We start from the raw sequence: 24080 nt of genomic DNA, 5'->3' as shown, positions 1-24080 counted from the left end.
TGGGTGAGTGCTAGCTTCTCTCTACTTACTTTGGAGTCCCGGTTGCAATGTTATCAGAAGGTAGAAAACATTGTAATCAAGACAAACCAGGACATGGAGAAAGAAGATAGCACTAATCAGGAGGAAGTGGGGGGAAATGGAGGGTTGAGAAACAGAAAACTGATTTGGCTTCTAAACTTTGCAACCCCGAAAGGGCTCACTCACTGCCTTCTTATCTTTAAACAGGAAGTGCAAAGACATGCACGTATGAAAAGAACACAACAACCAAGCCTCCCCAGTGTCTAGAACCAAGAGCCATCTAAAGCTGAATCGCCGTTTACTGAAAGGGTCTTTCGAGCACCCGAGGAGCCATGGCGGCGCAATGGTAAAGTGCTTGGCTGCTAACAGAAAGGTCAGTGGTTCGAATCCATCATCCACTCCATGTAAGAAAGATGTGGCAGTCTGCTTCAGTAAAGATTACAGCCTTGGAAATCCTATGAGGCAGTTCTACACTGTCCTATATGGCTGCTGCGGATTGGAATTGACTTGACGTCAGTGGGTTTGGGTTGGGTTATCATATGCCAAGGTCCCTGGGAGGCACAGTTTACTCTCGGCTACTAAATGAAAAGTTGATGTTTCAAATCTACCCAGAAGAAAGGCTGGTGATCTGCAAGATTACAGCCAGGAAAACCCTGTGGAGCACCTCTACTCTGAAGCACGTGGGATTAGCCTGAGTTGGAATAGATTTGACAGCAACGGGTTTAGTGTCATGTGCCAAGGTTTACAAATGGTCACCCTTTGCAACATGTATTATTATTATCAACATATGCAAGTTCAAGTTGAAGCTGAAGAAAATTAAAACAAGTCCACTAAAGCCAAAATCCCACCTGAATTTAGAGAGCATCTCAAGAATAGATTTGATGCGCTGAACATTAATGACCGAAGAACAGACGAGTTGTGGGATGACATCAAGGATATCATACACGAAGAAAGAAAAAAGCCATTAAAATGACAAGAAAGAAAGAAAAGACCAAAATGGATGTTAGAAGAGACTCTGAAACTTGCTCTTGAAAGTAGAGCAACAACAGCAAATGGAAAAAATGATGAAGTAAAAGAGCCGAACAGATTTCAAAGAGCAGCTTGAGAAGGAAGACAAAGTATTATAATGACATGTGCAAAGACCAGGAGTTAGAAAACCAATAAGCAAAAACATGATCAGCATTTCTCAAGCTGAAAGAACTGAAGAAAAAATTCAAGCCTCGAATTACAATACTGAAGGATTCTATGCGTAAAATTTTGAATAAGACAGGAAGCATCAAAAGAAGATGGTAGGAATACACAGAGCCACTGTACCAAAAAGAATGGGTTGATGTTCAACTATTTCAGGCAGGAGCATATGATCAAGAACTGATAGTACTGAAGGAAGGAGTCCAAGCTGCATTGAAGACATTGGCGAAAAACAAGGCTCTGGGAATTTACAGAATACCAACTGAGATGTTTCAACAAATGCGTGCAGCACTGGAGGTGCATACTCGTCTATGCCAAGAAATTTGTAAGGCAGCTACCTGGCCAACCAGCTAGAAGAGATCCATATTTGTACCCATTCCAAAGGAAGGTGATCCAGAATATGGAAATTATCAAACAATATCATTAATATCACATGCAAGCAAAATTTTGCTGAAGATTTTTCAAAAGCATTGCAAAAGTATATTGACAGGAGACTGCCTGAAATTCAAGTCAGATTCAGAAGAGGAAGTGGAACCAGGGATATCATTGCTGATGTTAGATGGATCTTGGCTGAAAGCAGAGAATACCAGAAAGATGTTTACCTGTGTTTTGTCAACTATGCAAAGGCATTCCATTGTGTGGATCATAACAAATTATGGATATCATTGCGACGGATAGGAATTCCAGAACACTTAATTGTGCTCATGAGGAACCTGTACACAGATCAAGAGGCAGTTGTTTGGACAGAACAAGGGGATACTGCATGGTTTAAAATCAGGAAAGGTGTGCATCAGGGTCGTATCCTTTTACCATATTAATCAGTCCCTTTACTGAGCAAATCTGAGAAGCTGGACTAAACCTGTGATATGCAGATGACACAGCTTTGCTTGCGAAAGTGAAGAGGACTTGAGGCACTTGCTGATGAAGATCAAAGACTTCAACATAAAAAAAAAAAAAGGAAGCCAAAATCCTCACAACTGGACCAATAAGCAACATCATGATAAATGGAGAAAAGATTGAAGTTGTCAAGGATTTCGTTTTGCTTTGATGCACAACCAACATCCTTGGAAGCAGCAGTCAAGAAATCAAATGATGCATTGCATTGGGCAAATCTGCTGCAAAAGGCTTCATTAAGTGTTAAAAAGCAAAGATGTCACTTTGAGGTCTAAGGTGTGCCTGACCCAAGCCAGGGTATTTTCAATCGCCTCATATGCATGCAAAAGCTGGGCATTGAATAAGGAAGAATGAAGAATTGATTCATTTGAACTATGGTGTTGGAAAAGAATATGGAATATATCATGGACTTCTGGAAGAACAAACAAATCTGTCTTGGAGGAAGTACAGCCAGAATGCTCCTTAGAAGCGAGGATGGGGACACTTCGTGTCACGTACTTTGGACATGTTATAGGGAGGGACCTGTCCCCGGAGAAGGACATCATGGTTGGTCAGTGAAAGAGAGGAAGACCCTCGACGAGATGGATTGACACAGTGGCTGCAAAGATGGGCTCAAGCATAGCAACTATTGTGAGGATGACGCAGGACTGGGCAGTGCTTCATGCTGCTGTACATAGGGTCCCTATGAGTCAGAACCGACTCAACCGACTAACAACAACATAGATGGGAAACAGAGGCGACAGATTAGAGTACATGTCTGCTGGCTCCAAAGACTACGTTCTCTGTACTTCACCACACTACCTCTGCTGGTTCTAGCAAAATAATAAAATCCTGTGACAAGTTCAGGATAATGAATAACAACTTAGACCCCTGAAACTTCCAGGGCACCATCCCTCTGCTCAAGAAATTGAGCAATTCTCACATACCAGCAAAATTCAAGCCCGTTGCTTCTTAGCAAAAGAGGCAATGACTGCAATAAACCCGGCTGTGCTTGGACTGAGCAATCATGTGCTTTAAAGCAATCGCAGAAATGGAAGCAATCTCAGTTAATAAACCTGCAAGCTGTGGTTCTTTTCCTTTTCGTTTCTTCTCTCTCTCTCTTCCTTAAAACAGATGTCAGGGTGTTTCTACCTTTCCCATTACATCACCGACTTTTCCCACAACACGTTCTGCTTTTTTTCCCTTTCTCCTTGAAACATTAGTAACTTACCATTGATCTGGTTACAAAAAGTATAACTAAAATGCTTTTGTTTTTCATTTTCCATCCATTTTCCTATTAAAATGACAACCACAAAAACATCCATCCAAAACAATGACATCAACAAAAATGAAGCCTCCCCTGGGAGGCTAATATATCACTTGCCATTTCCTCATTTTATCTTTATTGTTTCCTAAAGCAATAACAATTGTCTCCAGAAACACCATGAATCCTGCTGGCAAAAGTCAAACATACACAAAACATTAAAAGTACCCACCCAGAATCAGAAAGCTTTTAATGAGCCACCATAAGAAAGATGGGAGACAAGGAGGATGGACATGAACGGTGGGGAAAAGAGACAGACAGATATTTTGCAAATCCCCAGCCTTCTTCTTCTTCTTTTTTTTTTCCACTTCCCATTTTCTATTCACATCATGATTTCCCCTCAAATATATTACCAGGATTTTACGGTCCCTTCATGTTCTCTGTCTCCTCTTCCCTTCTGTTCACTTCACGTTTGCTTTTTATGGATTTGGGCTCTGAAAGCTTGGCTTATTTATCATATGTTTGAAAGCCCCCATATTCTCCCTGAACAGTTCACAGGGCTGTACCATCTTTCACAAATGCTACAAATAAGCTCTGCTTGCCCTCTCCTTTCTCTCACTGTCTGTGCTCTGTGCTGTCTTAGCTCTTGTTTGGACAAATCATGAAACACAGAGCAGTCGATAGCATGCCTACAGCCACTTTCATCTTTTTGCCACTTTTATTTACACGCCCAAGCCCCCCTTTATTATTGGAATACCGGTTGTTTTTTAGTTCATGGGTCTCAAAGCTTGCAGAAGTGGGCATAAATCCATACAGCAGCGTACCTTGCTGTATTCAATAAGCCCATCCCTGTAAAGGTGGAGGCAATTTCATTTTTACACATCAAGTCACCCTGAAAAGGTACTTAAAAACTCTCCAATAAGAGGGATAATATTGTGAATTATTTTCATCAAGTGAATAAATATCATACTCTTACAACTCGTCTTTTTGTGGGGAAGAAATTGAGGTCTTTATAATTTGAGTTTGTTTGAACTGAGGCACATCTGTATTTGCCTTGTTTAAAACATTTTTCTTTTTCATTGCCAGCTTTTTTTTTAAAAAAATAATAACCCTAACCAAAGCTTATTAAGTGCCTACTGTATACCAGATCCTCTTTTGAACACTTTACGTACATTAACTCACTTGAATTTCGAAACCCTTTTGTTATTATTGTTTCTAATTATAGTTGTGCTATAGGTTTTAGTTGCCGGCTTTTGATCAGGTAGGGCCCCAGTCGCTAGATTTGCGGTGTCGCAAGTGACCCAGACAGCCCAGTCTTCCCCTAATTCATTGAGATGATAGAAAATGGGCAGGGAGGAGGAGTGGAATCGCAAGGAGTAGGCTAACAGCCTTGTGAATTGGTTATATGGAACCAAAATGTTTCCCTATAATTTCCTCTCAGTCTGCATTCTTCCCTAAGAAGAAAACATTATTTTGAATACAGGCACTCCCTGGGTTATGAAGATCTGACTTCAGGTCAACTCATACTTGCCATTTAATATTACCTAAATTTGCTCTCACTTTGAAACGACTGAACCAACCTCTGCTCCTGACAAATTCTTTACCACAATCACCTTCACTTGCTGCATGTACAGCTCTTCAGTCATTGAAAAGGTTTTAAGCCTTTTATTGCACTAAAAAAAACAAAAACAAAAACACCAAACCCATAGAGCTGACCCTATAGGACAGAGTACAACTGCCCCATGGAGTTTCTAAAGAGCACCTGGTGGATTTGAACTGCCAGCCTTTTGGTTAGCAGCCATAGCACTGAACCACTATACCACCAGGGTTCCCCTTGCACTAAAGTAAGGCTAAATAAGAACTGTATGCAGCTGTTCTGGCTAACCTACAAATTCAACTGAAAGACAGACTTAGTAATGGATCTCGTTCATAACCCGGGAGCTGCCTGCATATGAAAATGGAAATCACAAATCCTCAATTCTTGTTTCTAAGGTTAAATATTCCCAAGGTACTCTACCATCTCCATGAGACAGGTTTCAGACTCCTTGCTCTCCTAATCATTTTCCTCAAGTCACAACTCAGTTTTTCAATGTTCTCCTCAAAATTTGTTACCCAGAATTGGACCCAATGGTCTATACATGGTCTGAGCTAGGCTGAGCAGACTAAAAAAAAAATAAAAATTAGGACTGCTAAATTTCTTTATCTGTACACTGGAGTCCCTGGGTGGTGCAAACGGTCAAGTGCTTGGCTACTAACCCAAAGATTGGTGAGTCAAATCCACCTAGAGGCTCCTTGGAAGACAGGCCTGGTGATCTACTTCTGAAAAATCAGCCATTGAAAACCCTACGGAGCACACTGCTACTCTGACGTTCGTGGGGTCACCATAAATTGGAATCGACTCAACACCAACTGCTTATCGTACACTAGATTTTTGTAATTGTGTTACATTATTGACTCTTAGGGGTTTGTCTTAGTTATCTCGTGCTGCTATGACAGAAATACCATGAGTGGATGGCTTTAACAAAGAGAAATTTATTCTCTCATATTCCAGGAGGCTAGAAGTCTGAATTCAGTGTGCCAGCTCCAGGGGAAGGCTTTCTCTCTCTGTCAGCTCTGGGGGAAGATCTTTGTCATCAATCTTCCCCTGCTCTAGGAGCTTCTCACCAGGGATCCCAGGTCCAAAGGACATGCGCTCCCGGCTCTACTGTCTTTGTGGTATGAGGTCCCCCTGTCTCTCTGTTCACTTCTCTTTCATATCTCAAAAGAGATTGGTTTAAGACAAAACCTAACCTTGTAGATTGAGTCCTGCCTCATTAACATAACTGCCTCTAATTCTGCCTCATTAACATCATAGAGGTAGGATTTACAACATGTACGAAAATCAGGTCAGATGACAAAGTGGTGGCTAATCACACAATACTGGGAATCATGGCCAAGCCAAGTTGACAGATATTTTGGGGGGGACACAATTTGATCCATGACAGGGGTTAAGCAACGACTACAATAAAACCCAGATATTTCCCGACATGAAGAGTAGTCAATCCACTACAGAAGTGGATTTTTGGGAACCAAAATGCAAGGCTTCGCGGTTAACCTTTCTGACCTTCATCTTGTGTTTCTTTTCCTTCTTTGGCCAATTGCTTCAGTCCATCAGAATGTGTTTGAGCATGGATTTGTACTCCTACCCCCTGCTTATCTCTCCCAACTCTTTTTTCATAAGCAAACTGAATGCCTTTATGGTCTTTATTCCACAATAGATGGAGCCAGGCGGAGCTGGGTTTGAATCCTGGCTCCTTCATTCATTTTGTGACTGTATGCAAGTTGTTTATCTCTGAACTCAGGTTCTTTACCAAAAAACTCCTTTGAGGTTGACATTAAACTACTAATCAACATTCTTTGAGTATTAACTACAAATCCACAAGGTTAATTAGCTATCATTCAGCCTGTATTTCTTCATCTCATTCTCTAGGGTATCATGAAAAATGCAGCCAAATGCTTTGTTGAAATCAAGCTGTGCCTTGCCTGAGGCCCTTTCCTGTTATATCAGCCTAATAACTCCACAGGAAAATAAAATAAACCATAATAGGGTCACCTCTTCCTTCAGGGCCAGGCCTGAGGTAACGCAAAGTGGAAGAAATTCATCTTCTTAGCTTCTTTTCTCTCTTTCTATTTTCTGTTCCCTCTCGCTTGTCCTCTTTTCCAGCCTGTTGAGTTTCCTTTTGTTATGACTTTTAAATAAGCTGCAGTCACCATACCTACCTTGCCCCCCTTCCCTCCTCCCTATCCCACCTGCTTGATGGAGCAAAGGCCCCTGGGTGTTGAAGGTTTGAGACACGCACCTTCTGAAGGTTGTTTTCCCATTCAAAATTTGTCCACGGTGTCACATTTACTTAATTCAGACCACCCACTCAAGTCTCTTTTGTTGTCATGCAGGGCTTTCAGCTGTCTTTCCCCATCCTGTCTCTCCAAATGGCCTTCAGGACACTACCTACCCCATGCAGACAAGCTTTAATACATGGCTTCTCATTGTTCCCTAAACGCCCCCATCTGCAGCTTGCCTGTCTAAATCAGGCTGCTGTGTACAGTTGTGTAGGTTGTTTACTGCCCAGGGACCCCTGGCTGAAGCTGCACCAAGAGATGAAATCCATCCCTCTGCTGATCAAGCTGCGAGTCCTCTCACCGGGCTGCATCTAACTAGAGTTAGGAGCACATTTTTCTTGCTTAAACAAAATTATCTGGTCTAACTTCCATGGCTCCTTCAAGGCCTTGCTCAGGCCTTGTGCTCTTGCTCTCTCTTATTTTTTCTGGGGAAGTCTATGTACCCATTCCTTGCCTGGTGCTGCAGCCAGGTTGAGTGAGGGGCAAGCACATGGGTTTGGGGTCAGGCTTCTGGAGTTCAAATCCTGGCTCTACCACCAGCTACCTGGGTGACCCTAAGCAAGTTATATAACTTCTATGAGCCTCTGTTTCCTCATCTATAAAACAGGGATAATGATAGTGCCTCATGGTGTTCTTGTGAAGAGTAAGTGAAATAATCCATTTAAACTGTTTAGTAGGGTGCCTGGCATACAGCAGACACTCAATGAAAAAAAACAAAACAAAACCCATTGCTGTTGAGTCAATTCCGACCCATAGCAACCCTACAGGACAGAGTAGACTGCTTCATAGGGTTTCCAAGGAGCAGCTGGTGGATTCAGCTGCCAACCTTTTGGTTAGCAGCCACGCAGCTCACAGTAGCTCTTAACCACGGTGCCACCAGGGCAATAGTTGTCAGCTATTGTTACTCGTATGCATATTCCTCCATAGCTAATGACTATTGGTGCATGTTGTGGCTCAGAGAACGTATGAACAGCATACCTCTGTGTGTGTATTCATTGTCTAGGGCTGCCAAAGGACATTACCAAAACCTGACAGCTTAAAACAACAGAAATATATTCCCTCAGAGTCCTGGAGGCCAGAAGTCTAAAATCAAGGAGTCATCAGGGCCATACTCCCTCTAGGGGAGAATCCTTCCTTGCCTATTCCAGCTTGGTGGCTCCAGGCATTCCTTAGCTTGTGGCCTCATCACTCCAAACTCTGCCTCCGTCTTCACGTGGCATTCTCTCCTGTCCGTCTTCTGTGTCTTTTCCATCTTCTCTTCTCTTATGAGGACTTGTCATTGGAATTAGGTTCTACCCTCATCCAGGAAAGGTCCCTGGGTGGCACACATAGTTTGCTCTCAGCTACTAACCAAAAGTTATACAGTTCTAACCCATCCAGCTACACTGAGGAAGAGAGGACTGGCGATCTGATTCAGTAAATCTTACAGCGAAGAAAACCCTATGGAGCTCAGTTCTACTGTGTAACACATAGGGTCCTCATGAATCAGAATCCACTCAATGACAACGAGTTTTGTTTTTTTTTTCCTAAACCAGGATGATCTCATCTTGAGATCCTTGACTTGATTACGTCTGCAAAGAGGCTTTTTCCAAATAAGGACACATTTACAGGTTCTGGGTGTCTGTAACATTGAGGTGGCCACTTTTCAACCCACTATATTCTCTAAGTAGGGTTGTGAGATAAAGTACAGATACCCAGTTAAGTCTGAATTTCGGATAAATAACAAATGCTTTTTAGTGTATGGGTGTCCCAAATGTTTACCTTCTCCACAGAAATCTGAAGTGGTGGACCGGGCTGTTGTCAAGAATAATGACAAGGAATTGTTGGATCTTTGCATCCTCTTTCATCTCAAGTCTTCCTGGTGCCCCTTTGCCTCACGTAATGCCTGTCCCATATAGTCTCGTTTGGGAAGGTAGGGGAGTGCCAGAGTGTTTGGCGTCAGACCTGAAGTCCTGGAATAAAGACGTTATATCTTCTCGTGAAGGCTGTGGTTTGCTTAGAGAAGTGTGTGTTTTCTCCTTCACATATCCTGAGAGCTGCAGAAAGTCCCACCTGCTATTTTCTCTTTCTAGTGTTATTTGCTACTTTTAATATTACATGGGTCAAAGGGCAGGCTTTTATTATTATTATACATTCTGGAATACTGTGGGTTCTGAGAAGTAGGTTTTCTATATTGGGCTTTCTGTTTTTGTAAGTGAATTTTCTCGCACCTCATGTTTGTGGTAAAGCAGGGTTTCTCCAAGCTCTCTTACATAATCAGATATTTCTCTTGTGATTATTCTGGCATTTCACATAGTTATTCTCAAATTCACTATCTACTCTCTCAGACCTATAAAACTTGTCAAAATTTTCCATGCTTGGCATTTGGACCAGAGTGAAAAATTCCTGGGCACCAGCCCCAGTAAATTATTTGTAGTTCCCTCACGGAGTCACCAGGCTGACATTCACTTGCGTCACCCATGCATCTACTCCTGATGAGAAATAATCCCTTGAATCGATCGATGAGACCTCATCCTTTCTTTATATGATTTGTGCCTTCCTAGAAACTTATCTCTTCCTGGAACCATTGTAGCGGAAGTTACTAACCACCAGTGGTACGAAATATGTTCTGTTCTTTTAACGAGCGTCTCTTTCTTATATTCTTTCATCTCAAATCCTCTGTTACTGACTCCTTGGCCAGATTCTTGTCTCTCATTCTTGATTCTGTCTGCATTTCTGAGAAGTGGCCATGTCTCCTTAGGTTCATCTTCAGATTTTCTGCTGCTTTACTTCACTGGGCTCTCGTTGGTCTTCTCCCTCTCAGGATTATCTCCGTGCTTTCTGCATCCACTCAACAAACATGCACTGGGCCCCACTCTGTGTCGGGAACTGTGCGAAGCACAGAGATCTCGAGTGGACTAGAGCCAGCCTTAGAGCTCACGTGGCTCACGGTTTTGTAGGAAAGACAAATCAATCAAACAAGTGAGACCAGTGTGATAACGGAGCAAAACCTGAAGTTCTTGAGAAGCAGAGGACTGGTTCCTAATCCCTCCGGGATGGATATGGGTGCAGGAGGGAGGAGGGGAAGCTTCCAAATGAGTTGACAATTGAACTGAGTCTTGAGGCCAACGAGGCGTTAGCAAGACAGAGTTTGTATGTCCCAGATAGAGAGAATAGTGTGTGCAAATAGGAGTTGGGGGAGCCCAACTGACTCATTATGACCACTGTGGATTGGCAAGAGATAGGGTTGGAGATTCAGGTGAGGCAGGTCATAGAGGGGCTTGCGTTGCATGCCAAGGACTTTGGACTTTATCCCTGGCATGATGGGGAGTCACTGAACATTTTGATAACATCTGCATTAGGAAATGTTCAATCTGGTGACAGTACCAAGGGTTGGAGGGCAGGGTGAACTAGAGCTAGAGTAACAATTGCAGTAGTCTCGACTAGAAATGATGAGAGCCTGAACTACGGTGGTCAGAGACTAGGCTTTCTCTTGACTCTGAACTTTTCCAGATGCTTTTGTCTCTGCAGTAAGTGCTTTACACACATCATCTCATTGAACACTTGCCAAGAACCTGAGAAGTAAGAACTATTATTATACCCAACTGACGGATGAAGAAACTGAGGCTCAAAGAGGTTAATTGTCCAAGTTCACATGGATCCAAAGCAGTGTAGAGCCAGGATTCAAACTCGGCCTGTGCACTTAACTAGTATTCTTCCTATCTTCACTCAGAGATGCTAGAATCACCATGATTTGCTGACCAGTTGGAAGAGGCAGAGAGGCAAAGAAGAATCTAGAGCAGAACTGTCCTATCAAAATACAATACAAGCCACAAATGTGAGCCACATATATAACTTTTAATGCTGTAGTAGCACATTGGTTTTGGTAGCACATAAAAGGTGAAAGGAAATTATTTTAAATTAATTTGTTTTATTTTACCCAGTATATCCAAAATATTAAAATTTCAACATGTAATCAATACAAAATATTACTGAGATATTTTGCATTTTTTTTTCTGAACTAAAAAAGTCTTTGAGATGCAGTATGTATTTTGCACTTATATCACATCTCAGTTTGGACTAGACACTTTCCAAGTACTCAATAGCACATGTGGCTGGCGGCTACCATATTGGATCTAGAATGACTCTCAGATTTCTGCTGTGGGTGATATGGTAGGTGGCAATAGCATTTCCTAAGATGAGGGAATATAGGAAGAGGACATAATTTGGGAGGAGTCTGAAATGTTTATGAGACATCTTAGGTAGAAAGTGCCATCCAGAGGTTGGCTATGTAGGTGGGGATCTCAGCAAAAATGTCTGAGTAGAGATATAAATTTGAGAGCTCTTCTCACATATGTAGTTGTTAAAACCCTAGGTGAGAGGAATTCACCCAGGGAGATTATTTAGAAGGGCTGAGCCTTTGGAAACAGCTGGAAGGGGTAGAATACCTTATGCAAGTGGAGGGGTTCATTTGTAGTAGCAGGTGAGGCATCGCTCCTTTGAATGGAAATGAAGGAGGGCAAGGTGAGTGTGGTTACAGAAGGTGAGCTTGTGAAGGTAAAGAGGGTGGGAGAGGCAAGAAGTACATGGTCTTCTATAGAGCCTGATGTCAGCAGGATTCTTTTAGCTTATTCTATTTTCTTTCTTTGAAACCCATCACTTTCCAGTAGATTCCAACTCATAGGTACTAAAATGAAGATAAATAGTGATTTCTTCTGATTGCCACTCCATTCTCTCTGCTTCAACTTTTTATTTTGAAGGTAATTATAGACTCACAAGAACTTGCAAAAACAGTACTGAGAGGTTCCCTATACCCTTCACCCAGCTTCCCCCAAGAGAAACATCTTACATCACTATAGAACAGTATCAAAAACCAATTGACATTGGTACAATACTGTTATTTGGACATTTATCTTCTCTTTGAGTACCTCCTAGCAGGAAGTACCCCCCCACCTTAAGTTGAAAGAATCTAAACGATGTAGGATGTAATGGCCAACCAAGAACTTGCTGTGCGTTCAGGAGGTTTATTCCTGTAACTAAGTGACATGCCTTAAATACAACACCAATGCCACCTAAACACTCAGCCCTAAAATATCTTCTAATAGTCCTGTGTAATCGGTACTAACATTGTGCAGTTAGACCAGGCCCTTCACTGTCTGTTTGGCTTTATCTCATTTTGGAGAGCAGTAAAGATGAACAAAGTGTTCTGTTATTCCCATCAGCACCTCTAACGAGAAATGTGTGCCTCAGAAGAGAGAAGCTGTGAGCCCGAATTTGTACTGTTATACAACCCAGGTCTCTCTTACTCTAGGACTCAAGATCCATTTATGACACCACACTGTCTCTTGGCAGATGGCTATCTCATACTACACAGCAGAAAACCAATGGATTAGGAGGGAGTCAGCACTCAAATGGGTGGTTCCATCCAACTTTCAAATGGGGAGAATTTCAGGGGAACCCATAGCACCCAACACAGTAGACTTTTCAATAAATTATTGTCATCTTTGACTCGTGGAGACCCTGTGTATAACAACCCAAAACATTGCCCAGTCCTGTGCTGTCTTCATGATTGTTGGTATATTTGAGTCCGTTGAAGCTGTTGTATCAATCCACCTCATTGAGGGTTTCCTTCATTTTTGCTGACTCTCTACCAAAAATCATGTCCTTTTCTAGCGATTGGTCTTTCCTGATGGCCAGAGTAAGTAAGCCAGAATGCTAGGGGTTTAATTGAGCCAGCTCACAAAAAAAATTAGTCCATAGAAGAAAGGCACACTCTTAAAAGCAGACTGAATTAAAGAATGAACCAAGAAATTGTTTTGCTTTGAGGAAAGAAAAACCATTGAGGGAAAACTAAGCCAATTTGAAGGGCACGGCTGCTGTCCATCAGCCAAGGCTGGGCTGAGGCAAATGACCCATTTATTAATGCTGAGAGAGAGAATTCCCCTGTATTTCTACTGTAAGTGGTAATTTGTTAACGGGTAAATATGGAATGACTTTCTTTCTCCCTTGGAGATAAACGAGCTCAGAAAAACCAGTATATCTGGGGAGAGATGGGAGACAAAAAAAAAAAAAGGTGTTTTTATCCATTAAGGTCTGGAAAGCAAAGGAAATACGTATTTCTGGTAGCTGGGTGAAAGGAGTTTGGCCTTGACAATTTCCGAGCAGCTGAAGAAAGAAAAATCGAACAGGAATCGGCTGGACCTGGGTGGTCAGTCGACTGTAAGCAGAGAGCTCCCTATAAATGACATTTCTCCTACGTGGGCTCCTTGTTTATTTTGTGTCCCTACATCTTCCTCCTGACGTCTTCTTGTAACACATCTGTGCTACCGCTAATAAAACAGAGTTTGACAAACTCAAAAAGACAGGCCCAAGAGCAGTTCGCAGCTGTGAAGACAAACTCTAGGCTGAAGGGACATCTTCTTACCTTGGTGGTGCGACGGTTAAGTGTGTGGCTGCTAACTGAAAGGCTGACCGTTAAAATCCACCCAGCTGCTCTGTGGGAGAAAGAGCTGGTGGTCTGTTCTGTAAAGATTACAGCTAGCCGAGAAAGCCTTATGGGGCGGTTCTGTGCTGTCATAGAGTCCCTGTGAGTTGGAACACTTGATGGCACCCAACAACAACAACCCCTTCATAGTCATTGGGAAGGGTTCAGACACCCTAGGTGCTGAGACAGGCAGCATGCACGTGATGGGCAGCCAGAAACCAGTTGCCTTCAAGACAGCTCTGACTTACAGTGGCCCCATGTGCATCAGAGTAGAGCCGTGTTCCACAGCATTTTCGATGGCTGATTTCCCAGAAGCATATCACCAGACCTCTCTTCCAAGGCACCTCTGAGTGGACTTGAACCTCTAATTTTCTGTTAGCAGCTGAGTGCGTTAACCATTTTCACCCCTCAGACACTCCACATGTGTGACAAGGGCTGAGGAAATAGCTGAAATCAACTGAACTCTAGAAACGGCCGGTATCAAACAGTCAAGGGTAAGGGGGAAAAGTCATGCATTGGAGGGCCTGGCCTTGCATTGACCAGAGTTGAAATTCAGCTGTGACATCAGTTTTGTCACCGTTCTGCCCCGTAACAATGTGATTCAGCCTTACGTACCAATGGCAGCCACTCATTTGGGGAGGAAGAGATACAGCCCGCGTTTTGAAACCTGTGCAGATACCTCAACAGACTCTGCTTTCTCTCGCCGCCAGATGTGGCTTAAACATGCCTCCTTTTTTAGCCATTTAAACATGAGAAATTCCTCCCATATCTAGTCCACTGCAGGCGGCTATTTTTATCAGATCTTTTAACCCCAGCTCTGAGACACATCACAGATATCCCCACAGAAGTCACGCAAGTCAACAGTGAAATAGACCCAATGCCAGACAGGCTTGTATACCCAGGTGGACAGGGCTGGGAGAGGAGCCTGTCTCAGCAATACTGTCTGCTGTCACTTTGAACTGCAGATAAGCTAAGTGGGGGCAGCATGGCCGACAGGGCGGAATTAAAATGTGATCAACGTGGCATCGGCTTTCTGGTCTCTATTCGGCTTTCACAGAAGTGAACACGGAAAGAAAAAAAAAAAAAAAAGAGGAAGAAGTGAGGGGGGCAAATAAGGAGAGACAGGGCCCCTTCTGGAAAAACCAATTCTAGTCCTGAATTCTCAACCATGCATTCCATCTTAGAAAACCTGTGGCCCTTTTGCTGGGCACTAGGTGACACTTGGGGTTTAGTCCAGGCTGGAGCCAGGGACAGCTTCTGCCTCAATCTTTTTGCTATCTCCCTTCCCCATTCCAATAACGATAAGTATATTTATACTCACTTGATGTGTCAGCCAGACAATGCTCCCCTAATTGGCAGTGATCAGGGTTCCAGAATTGCTTGGGTCAACCTGCTGTCTCTCTATCAGGCAAAGCGATAAGGGGCCACTAATGCAGATCCCATTAACAATTTCCAGTGGAATAAAAAAACAATCCCCCGACTCGTGCATGGCAATGAATTTTCCAAACAGCTCCTGAGAGCCAGCCCTTGAGGAACTCAGACTTACATGAACCTGCCCAGCATAGAATGCTTTTATAAATCTTCCCCACCCCCGGCCCAAATGCACAGGAAAAAAAAAAAAAAGCAAAAACCCAAAGAACACATCGCCACTTCCTTCTGCTCAAGGTTCTTTTGTTCTTTTGCATTTTTTCTTTCTTTCCTTTTCCCCCCTCTCTGTTGTAGGGCTTATGGAGCTAACTGTCATTTTGGGTTCTGAGTTCTTTGTAAATTTCAGGGACATCTGGCAGATAGTTTACTGCCTTTGCTAGCTCTGGGATTTGTAGATCTGCACGCGGTCTGTGCTGCGCGTGCATGTTAACACTCTCCATGCATAATTCATACGTGCAGAACTTGGAGCTTGAGTGTATAGGTATATTTTAACATTTAAGTGTAACTTCCACAGTGCTAGTCCCAAGTAAGTACTCAATAAATATTTATTAAATGAATGAATGCACCAAGAAGGCAAACAGGCTAATGTCATTCATTCATTCATCAGATATTTGAGTGATTAAATATGTCTCAGGCACAGTGCTAACCAAAAAAGAAAACCAAACTCTTTGCCATCGATTTAGTTCTGACTCAGCGACCCTATAGGACAGCGTAGAACTGCCCCATAGGGTTTCCGAGGAATGGCTGGTGGATTTAAAGTGCTGACCTCTTGATTAGCGGCCAAACACTTAACCACTGCACCACCAGGGCTCCCAGGCACAGTGCTAGATGCTGGGTGTTCAATGCTGCATGCCCAACAGTGCCTGCCTTCAGGAACTCACAGCTGAGGGCAGGAGGCAGGCACGTAAACAGGCAATTACAGAACACCGTGGAGACACAAGGTAGAGCCGTGTGCAGGGTAACACGGGCGCTACCAGGAGAGAGACCTTAGTTCACTGTTATGGACTGAATTGTGTCCTCCCTATTATATGTGTTAGAATCCTGACCCTCAGACCTGTGGATGTAATCCCATTTGGGAAGAGGGTTTTCTTTGTTATGTTACTGAGGCCATCTCAGTGTAGGGTGCGCCTTAAACCTAATGATGTTTGAGATCCAAGAAGAGCAGATTTGGCACAGAGGAGCAAGCAGGAGATGCTAAGAAGCTGAGCCAAGGATTTTCCCCAGAGTGGACAGAGCCGAGGCCTTGGGTTCAGACATCCCCCCTGCAAGAAAATAAATTTCCGTTCATGAAAGCCCCCACTTGTGGTATTTCTGTTACAGCAGTGCTACATAACTAAGACAGCCCCCTAGGGTAGGGTGTCTGAAGGTGGCGAGGGCGAAGCTGGGCAATGAAGGGTTCAGACTAAGAATTCAGCACAATCAATGGCAGGGCCCAAGAAATAGCAGGGCGTGAGCAGGAGAACTAAAGTTGGAGAGTGCTGAGGGATGTAGCGAGGCCGGGAGCTGGCAGCGAGGAGGTGGGAGATGCTGACAGGGCTAGGGGGCGATGGTGGAGGATGCGAAAGAGCTTTAACTGCCTCAAGTAGGGCAAGGAAACCTGTATCTTAGGTGCTGGCACTAGTGCAGCTTCTTCGCTTGTCCAAAATTTGCCTGGATTCCACCTGAACCTGTCCAGACACTGCTCAAGGCAGAATTTGGCTGGCCTTTGGTGGCACCCGATCGCAGTCGGGAGATCTGAGGTCACCCAGAAAAAGGTCACAGCCGGTTCTTTACCTGTAAAGTGTGGAGTGCTCTGCGCCGCCACTGGGATTCCTCCCAGCTTGTACACTTTAGGTTGCCTAGATTCTCTGAGGTTTGTGTGCAGACCACACCTGGGCCTTGCTCATGCACACATCATGCGGCATGCCCCTAACACCCTAAAGGAACGAGGCTAGTTCCAAGCAACACACAATATTACAATGGTACTGTCTTACAGCGTGGGGACAGCCAGGCACGTGGAGACACAACTTAACATGAATCCCTAGGAAGTATGCCCAGAAATGGACTGGATGGTGGACACACCTCTCTGTCAGCATCCTAGGTCTTGACTGCAAGTCTGCAAGACCTACGATTAAATTCATAGCACCAACCCTGGCTAGATTTCCTTTCTCTAAAGCATTGCTCAGCTCATATCCTTTCTACTAAAAAACCCTCAACGATTCAGCTAGACCAAGGTCCTTAGAGTAGCATTCAAGGCTGTCCCCAGTCTCTCCTCAGCCCTACCTGCCATGACTCCCACCTCGGTCAGGGGTCTCCAGCAACAACAAAATCAACCAAATCCACTACTGTCGAGTCTATTCCAGCTTATTGCAACTCTAGCAACCATCAACGGTGTCTATGAATGTTCCTACCCCTCTGCCTTTTCTCACGCCAGCCCCTACACTAAAGGTCCGACTCAAGTTCAAGTTCTTCTCCTCTAGGGATGCTGCCTGGTTACCCCTGTCCTCTTCTGAATGCCGCATAGCTCTTAGTGTGTTGTTCATTAAGCCAGACGCTAGCTGCCCTCAAGTCGACCCTGACTCACGGAGACCCCACGTGTGTCAGAGTGGAACTGTGCTCCATAGGGTTTTCAATGTTAATTTTTTGGAGGCAGAATGCCAGGCCTTTCTTCATAGGCACCTTCGGGTGAACTCAAATCTCCAAACTTTGGGTTAGCAGCCGAGCTTGTTAACCATTTGCACCACCCCAGGACTCCTGTGTTGTTCATTCCAAAACCAAACCAAACCCGCTGAGCTGATTCCGACTCATAGCGACCTTGTAGTACTGCCCCATAGGGTTTCCAAAGAGTGGCTGGCGGATTCGAATTGCCGACCTTTATGGTTAGCAGTCGAGTTCTTAACCGACTGTGCTCCTACAGTGACTGTAATTTCATCCTGTGGTTTCTGTTTGAGCTCACCACCTGACTTACGAGCCCAAAAGCTGAGAACCAAGTCTCACCCTCTTTGTAGTCTGTGGACTTAGCATGGTGACCGTACATGGTAATTATTTGCTGATGATGTGTTTGCCACAGTATAGCCTCCATGAGACTATTGAGTAAACTCCATGGAAATTATTATTACTGTGATTGCTATCACAACGTGGTGGCCCCAAATTCTTTTTCCCTCTTCTTGGACAAAGAAGGAACCTTGGAGAGAGTGGTTTGGTGCAACCATTTTGGAGTAACGAGAACGTGAAACATTTCTCCCACGATTCATCAACAGTGTTCTGCATATGTTTCTTTTGGAGCTTAAAGTTCATCCAGGAATGAGCTATTGCACAGATCAAAAGGAGCATGTGTGCAACCCACCAGGAGAATAATCACTCTGCTAAATTTAAAGGGGAATGCCATCAAACACTCCAACCTGAAAGTAGAAACGGTTTAACGTCACATGGCTGGGAAGGACCACGAGTGCCTGACTTAATTTCTGGCCGCTCCCCACCACCCTACCCGATGTTCAGCTTTTATTGTACGTGTTCCAGGGAGTGGCACAGGGGATTTTTTCACAGAAGAGGAACTGGCGTTAAATCAATAAGGAAAATCACCGTTTCCTTACTGATCCAACAATGTTGAAGGAAGCTGAGCTCTGCCAATATGTACAACTGTGCAGAATTTGTAACCACGCAGTTAAAACCACCATCTAAGCTGGCAGCCGTGATTTTCCCAGAAGCAGAGCTGCAGGGAGAAAAATAGCTTTTAAAACTTCACTTCCATTTTTTTGCAAATCGGATCTGTTAGTGAAAAACTGTTTTAAACCCAGCTTTTTTTTTTTTTTTTTTACTTTTCTTTCCTCATTAGTAAAGGAAACAATGGGTTCTTTTTACTAATGTGGAAATTCATTCATTTGCTAAACACGTAGTTACCGAGCACCTGTCACGGGTCAAATATGGCTTTAGGTGCTTGGGGTGCAGGTGTGAACAAAAGAGGCAGAGTCCCCGACTTCACAGAGGGGGAGACAGCTACTAAGTAAACAAACAAGTAGCTATATGCTATGTCAGCTGTAGAGAGCTAAAACAATGCTAACACCTTATTGTACTTGAAAATCTAATTGCTGGAAAATGAAAAAGTAAGACCCCTACAAGAATATCTTAGCTCATGTATATTACATATATTAACGGGTATTTTAAAAATAATAACTCGTAAGAAATATACATAAGCTGCCCTTTGCACATGAAGTTGACATTCTCTGCTGACCTTCAGTAGGGTATGTCTTTGAATTGCATTTCTAGGAGGTGGATTTGAGCTGACTTGTACTGGCCCCGTTATGGCATTAAATGGCAGCGTATCCCTCACTGTCATCCGCACCTGGGTTGTGTAAACGGTTAACGCATTTGGCTGCTGATTGAAAGGCTAGAGGTGACTTGGAAGAAAGGCCTGGCTATCTACTTTGAAAAATCAGCCATTGAAACTTACAGTTCTACTCTGACATACATGGGGTTGCCAAGAAATCCGGAATTCCTTCCGGACTCCTCCCTCTCTTTTCCTTCTCTTCCCCAAATCCGGCACTTCTCTCTAATGGGTCTCTAAACTGTATTAAAAAAAAAAATACCTTACTTTCTTACTTTATTCTTTCCATCGCCCTGACCTCAGTGCGGGCTTTGTAATCTCTCTCCAGGACCCCGGCTTCGACCTCCTGCTTCCTCTCCCTGACCCTCGCTCTCATGGCTTCACTCTTCTCTCTTCATTGCTTCCAGAGAAATATGTGTAAAACAGATCTGACTGGGCCATTCCTCTGCCTACATATCCTCCCCTGGCTCCGCATGCCTGCAGAATGAAGCCGAGGCTTCTTAGCCCCGACGCTGGTGGCCTGGGCCTCTGACCTCTGCAGCTTTCCAGGCTGACATTCTTCCTTGACCCTGGGCTGCCATCATGCCAGTACAACTCAAGGTTCCTTGGTGATATGACATACAGATTGTGCCTAGGTGTCTCTTCTTCCTTAAATACTCTCCTCTTTCCCCCTCCATTCTTGCCATCCTTTAATGTGGCTCAAATGACCTTCCCCCAACCACCAGGTAGAGCTGAATTCTCCCTCCCTTCTGCCCCCATGGTATCCTGGTCCCTTAGTCACTTCAATTATAGCAACTAATGTAAGACAATCGCAACGATTTGTTTACTTATATCTCTCCTCTCCCTGGCTATAAGCTCCTGGAGGGCAGGGAGTATTTTATTTGCCGTCTTCGAGCATAGTACAGTGCCTGGCACGTGGTGTGGTTGTTAGTCACTGTGGAGTTGATCCTGACTCAGTATCACCCCATGCATGGAGAGTAGAACTGCTCCATGGGGTTTTTAAGGCTGTGGCCCTTTTGGAAGCAGATCACCAGGCCTGTCTTCTGAGGCACCTCTGAGTGGGTTCCAGTGACCAACCTTTTGGCTAGTAGTTGAGTACTTAGCTGTTTGCGCCACCCAGGGACTCCTTGGCACACAGTAGGCCCTGATGTATGTTTGACGAATGAATACATGAGTGACCTACAGTCTCTTCTGTCCCTACTTGTGCTGAACTATGTGTTTGGGAATTAGGTGACTGTGGCGATGAAGTAGAGTAAAACCAACTGACCAACATGGTAAAAAACATGATTTGGCTCTTATAAGCAATGAGGCTAATGGGCCACAAATGATAAGGAATTCCTAAACCCAATTTTCATAGAAAGATTCTGCATGTACTAAACGTGGAGACGGCTGAGAAGTTCAAATCAATGATTAAAGTCTGTAAAACAGAACCATTAAGTAATCTGGATCATTTACTGCCAAAGGAAAACTTGAAGAGACTTAATAATGGTTTTTAACACATGGAGAAATTGTGCTCCAAGGACGGCTAACCACCCTCCTTCTCCATGAACACAAAAGAAGAACAAATGAGATTAAAGCGCTTCAGAATCAAAGTTAAAAATTGAAAGGCACTCAGAGGTTTCCCACTGGGATTTGAGAATCCATTGTGAGTTACTCTTACAAGTAACTCATATGTCGAGGGCTTACCCTGAACCAGGCGCTGTTGTGAATCTGTTACCAGGTATTATCTCATCTAATCCTCACAACAAAAGCCATGCGGGTTTAGTTTTAGTTATACTATTCCCATTTTACAGGCGAGGAAACGGAGGCACAGCAAGGCTAAGCAACCCATCTGGGGTCACACAGCTAATAAATGGCAGAGCTGAAATACCAGCCCAGCTGTCTGGCTACCAAGCCCTTGTTCTTACCTACTCTACTTCCTGCCTTATTTATTAGTGGCTGAAATAGATGCCAGACCTCAAAATTGGACGATGAAGGCTTAAAGCTAAGCTCACGAAAGCTTAATAAGTTCATGTGGCTTGTTTCAATTTAAACAAGAAAAAATTTAAATGTAAACACTGTCCTTCATTGCCAAGGCAACTAGCTGTCACATGGCTGCACTACATCAGAGAGTGTGTGTGTGTGTGTGTGTGTGTGGATCAATTGTTGTTGTCAGTTGCCGCTGAATCGGCCCCCAACTCGTGGTGACTCTATGTACAACAGAAAAGCCCCTGCCTGCTCCTGTGCCATCCCCGCAATCGGTTGTGGGCCCCGCTGTTGGGATGCATAGGGTTTCCACCGGCTGATTTTTGGAAGCAGATTGCCAAGCCTTTCTTCTTAGTCAGTCTCAGCCTAGAAGCTCCACCGAAACCTGCGCAGCATCACAGCGACATGCTTGCTCCCACTGATGGGTGGTGGCTGAGCATGAGGCACGAGAATCGAACCGGGGTCTCCATCACGGAAGGCCAGCATTCTACCACTGAACCACCGCTGCCCCCTGTATAAAAGATAACCCGTTGCCTTCAGAGTAGAACTTCCCCATTGGGTTTCCAGGGAGCGTCTGGTAGATTTGAACTGCTGACCCTTTGGTTAGCAGCTGAGTTCTTAACCACTATACCACCAGCACTCCATATAAAACGTAAACCAAAACCAAACCTGTTGCCATCGAGTGAATTCTGACTCATAGCGATCCTATAGGACAGGTACTACCCCATACATAGAGTTTCCAAGGAGTGCCTCGTGGATTCCAACTGCTGAACCTTTTGGTTAGCAGCCGTAGCTCCTAACCACCAGGGCTTCGATATAAAAGTTAAGAATCCCTTTTTCTATTCTTCATTCTGGTGAGTTGGCCTTCCAGATCTTGTCTTTCCAATGTGACAGTAAGTTTTTTGTTTGGTTGGATTTGCAGTCAGGGCATAAGCCATTTAAGCATCCACATGTACGCCTGGATTTATAAGACCCGACATAAATGGAGTCATGTTTAGATATTATGCTTTTACCTCCAGAGTGAAGGAACTTATTCTCCAGGCTAAAAAACCAGTGGATCTTCTTCTCTGTTATCTTTTCCAAGGCGAACGTGTTTAGCCTGCCTTGGAGGCAAAAGCAGTGGGGTCGCAGTCAGCACAGAGTGGTGGCAGCTCGCTGAGCAGCTCAAATGCCAGTGCGAAGGAGAGTCAGCACTCACCTGAGCCGGGAGGGCCCAGTGATCAGGCACAGAACTGCACCATGGCTGCAGGGGGCCTGGAGGCCGGTTCAGGAGAATCCAGGCCTCCCGCAGCAGCCTGAGAGAGGGGTGTGAATGAGTCACCAGGCTTCTCGGGTTGACTGAGATGACTTCTGCTGATTTCTTTCGAATTGAGACGTGTTATCAGTGTTCGCACACTGGGCATAACGGGAAGATGAGTGAACATTTTCTTGATAGTGCTTGGCTTCCGGGGGGTGGTGATAAGATTTGGGTTAAGACGTGACTCTGCAAGAATGCTCTGGGCAGCATGCATTCCAGCGGCCATGAGGGCACCATGGCAGAGGGGCCCCAGCGGGAGACAGTTGGGAGAGAACACAATTTGACAGACGCCAGTGTCAGAACTGACTCGATGGCAATGGGTTAGTGTTGTCTGACATGGCTCACAAGTCAGCCCGGGATGCCAGTTACTCGTTTAGGGCATCAGGAGGCACTGCTCACTTGTCACATGTTAAGTTCTTGGTCCGGGAAAGCACTTTGCTTTTTAACATCGGGTCTCCATAATAGCCAGATAAATTACTGGTGACTTGGTTAACATTTTGGATTTTGGAGTCCGGGGGAAGCTTGCTTAACGCATTTGGCCTCAGACCCCTCATCTTTTAAAAATGGATATAATAATGCCACCTACTTCACTGGGTAAGGAGCCCTGGTGGTGCAACGGTTAAGCATTTGGCCACTAACCAAAAGGTTGGCAGTTTGAACCCACCCAGTGGCTCCGCAGGAGAACAACCTGGTGATCTGCTCCTGTAAAGATTACAGCCTAGAAAACCCTATGAGGCAGTTCTACTCTGTCACATGGGGTTGCTACGAGTCAAAATTGACTTGACAGCACCTAACAACAACAGCAACCTCACTGGGTAAGATTAAATGGATTAATACCTGTAACTTGCTTAGAACAGTGCCTGGTATATGTCGTTGTTGTTGGTTGCCATCGAGTTGATTGCAGCTCACGGCAACTCCACGTGTGCAGAGTAGAACTGCTCCATAGGGTTTTCAAGGCTGTGACTTTCCGGGAGTGGATCACCAAGCCTGTCTTTCTTGGCCTCTCTAGGTGGGTTTGAACTGCCAACCTTTAAGCTGGTCGCTGAACGTTTAACCTTTTGTGCCACCCATGAATGCCACAAATTTGTATTTAGGACAGCCCTAAATATGTATTTATATTTGTGTACACAGCCCTAGATCTGTCCGTCTGTCTTGGAAGAAGTACAGCCAGAATGCTCCTTAGAAGCGAGGATGGCAAGACTTGGTCTCACATACTTCGGACAGGTTATCAGGAAGGATTATCAGGACTAACAGGACCACCAGGAGGGACCAGCTCCTGGAGAAGGGCATCACGCTTGGTAGAGTAGATGGTCATCAAAAAAGAGGAAGACTCTCAACAAGATGGATTGACACAGTGGCTGCAACAATGAGCTCAAGCACAGCAATGACTGTGAGGATGGCG

General features: G+C 44.3%; 1 protein-coding gene across 2 annotated transcripts in view; it reads right to left on the bottom strand.

The window, feature by feature from the left end:
* GRAP2 (GRB2 related adaptor protein 2) overlaps positions 1–24080 on the bottom strand; it is an 84372-nt gene that overhangs the window by 38408 nt on the left and 21884 nt on the right. Inside the window, exon 1 of one of the 2 annotated variants that reach the window (XM_049885206.1) lies at positions 15007–15231. The exons of the other annotated variant lie outside the window; for it this stretch is intronic. The gene's annotated coding sequence lies outside the window, so the exon portion shown is untranslated. Of the gene's footprint in view, positions 1–15006; positions 15232–24080 lie in introns of those variants that run through there. 2 annotated transcript variants of the gene reach the window in all.

The sequence above is a fragment of the Elephas maximus genome, chromosome 4, assembly GCF_024166365.1.
Source record: "Elephas maximus indicus isolate mEleMax1 chromosome 4, mEleMax1 primary haplotype, whole genome shotgun sequence".
Lineage (NCBI taxonomy): Eukaryota > Metazoa > Chordata > Mammalia > Proboscidea > Elephantidae > Elephas > Elephas maximus.
The sequence above is the reverse complement of the archived record's forward strand: the minus strand, read 5'-3'. Positions and strand labels throughout refer to the sequence as shown.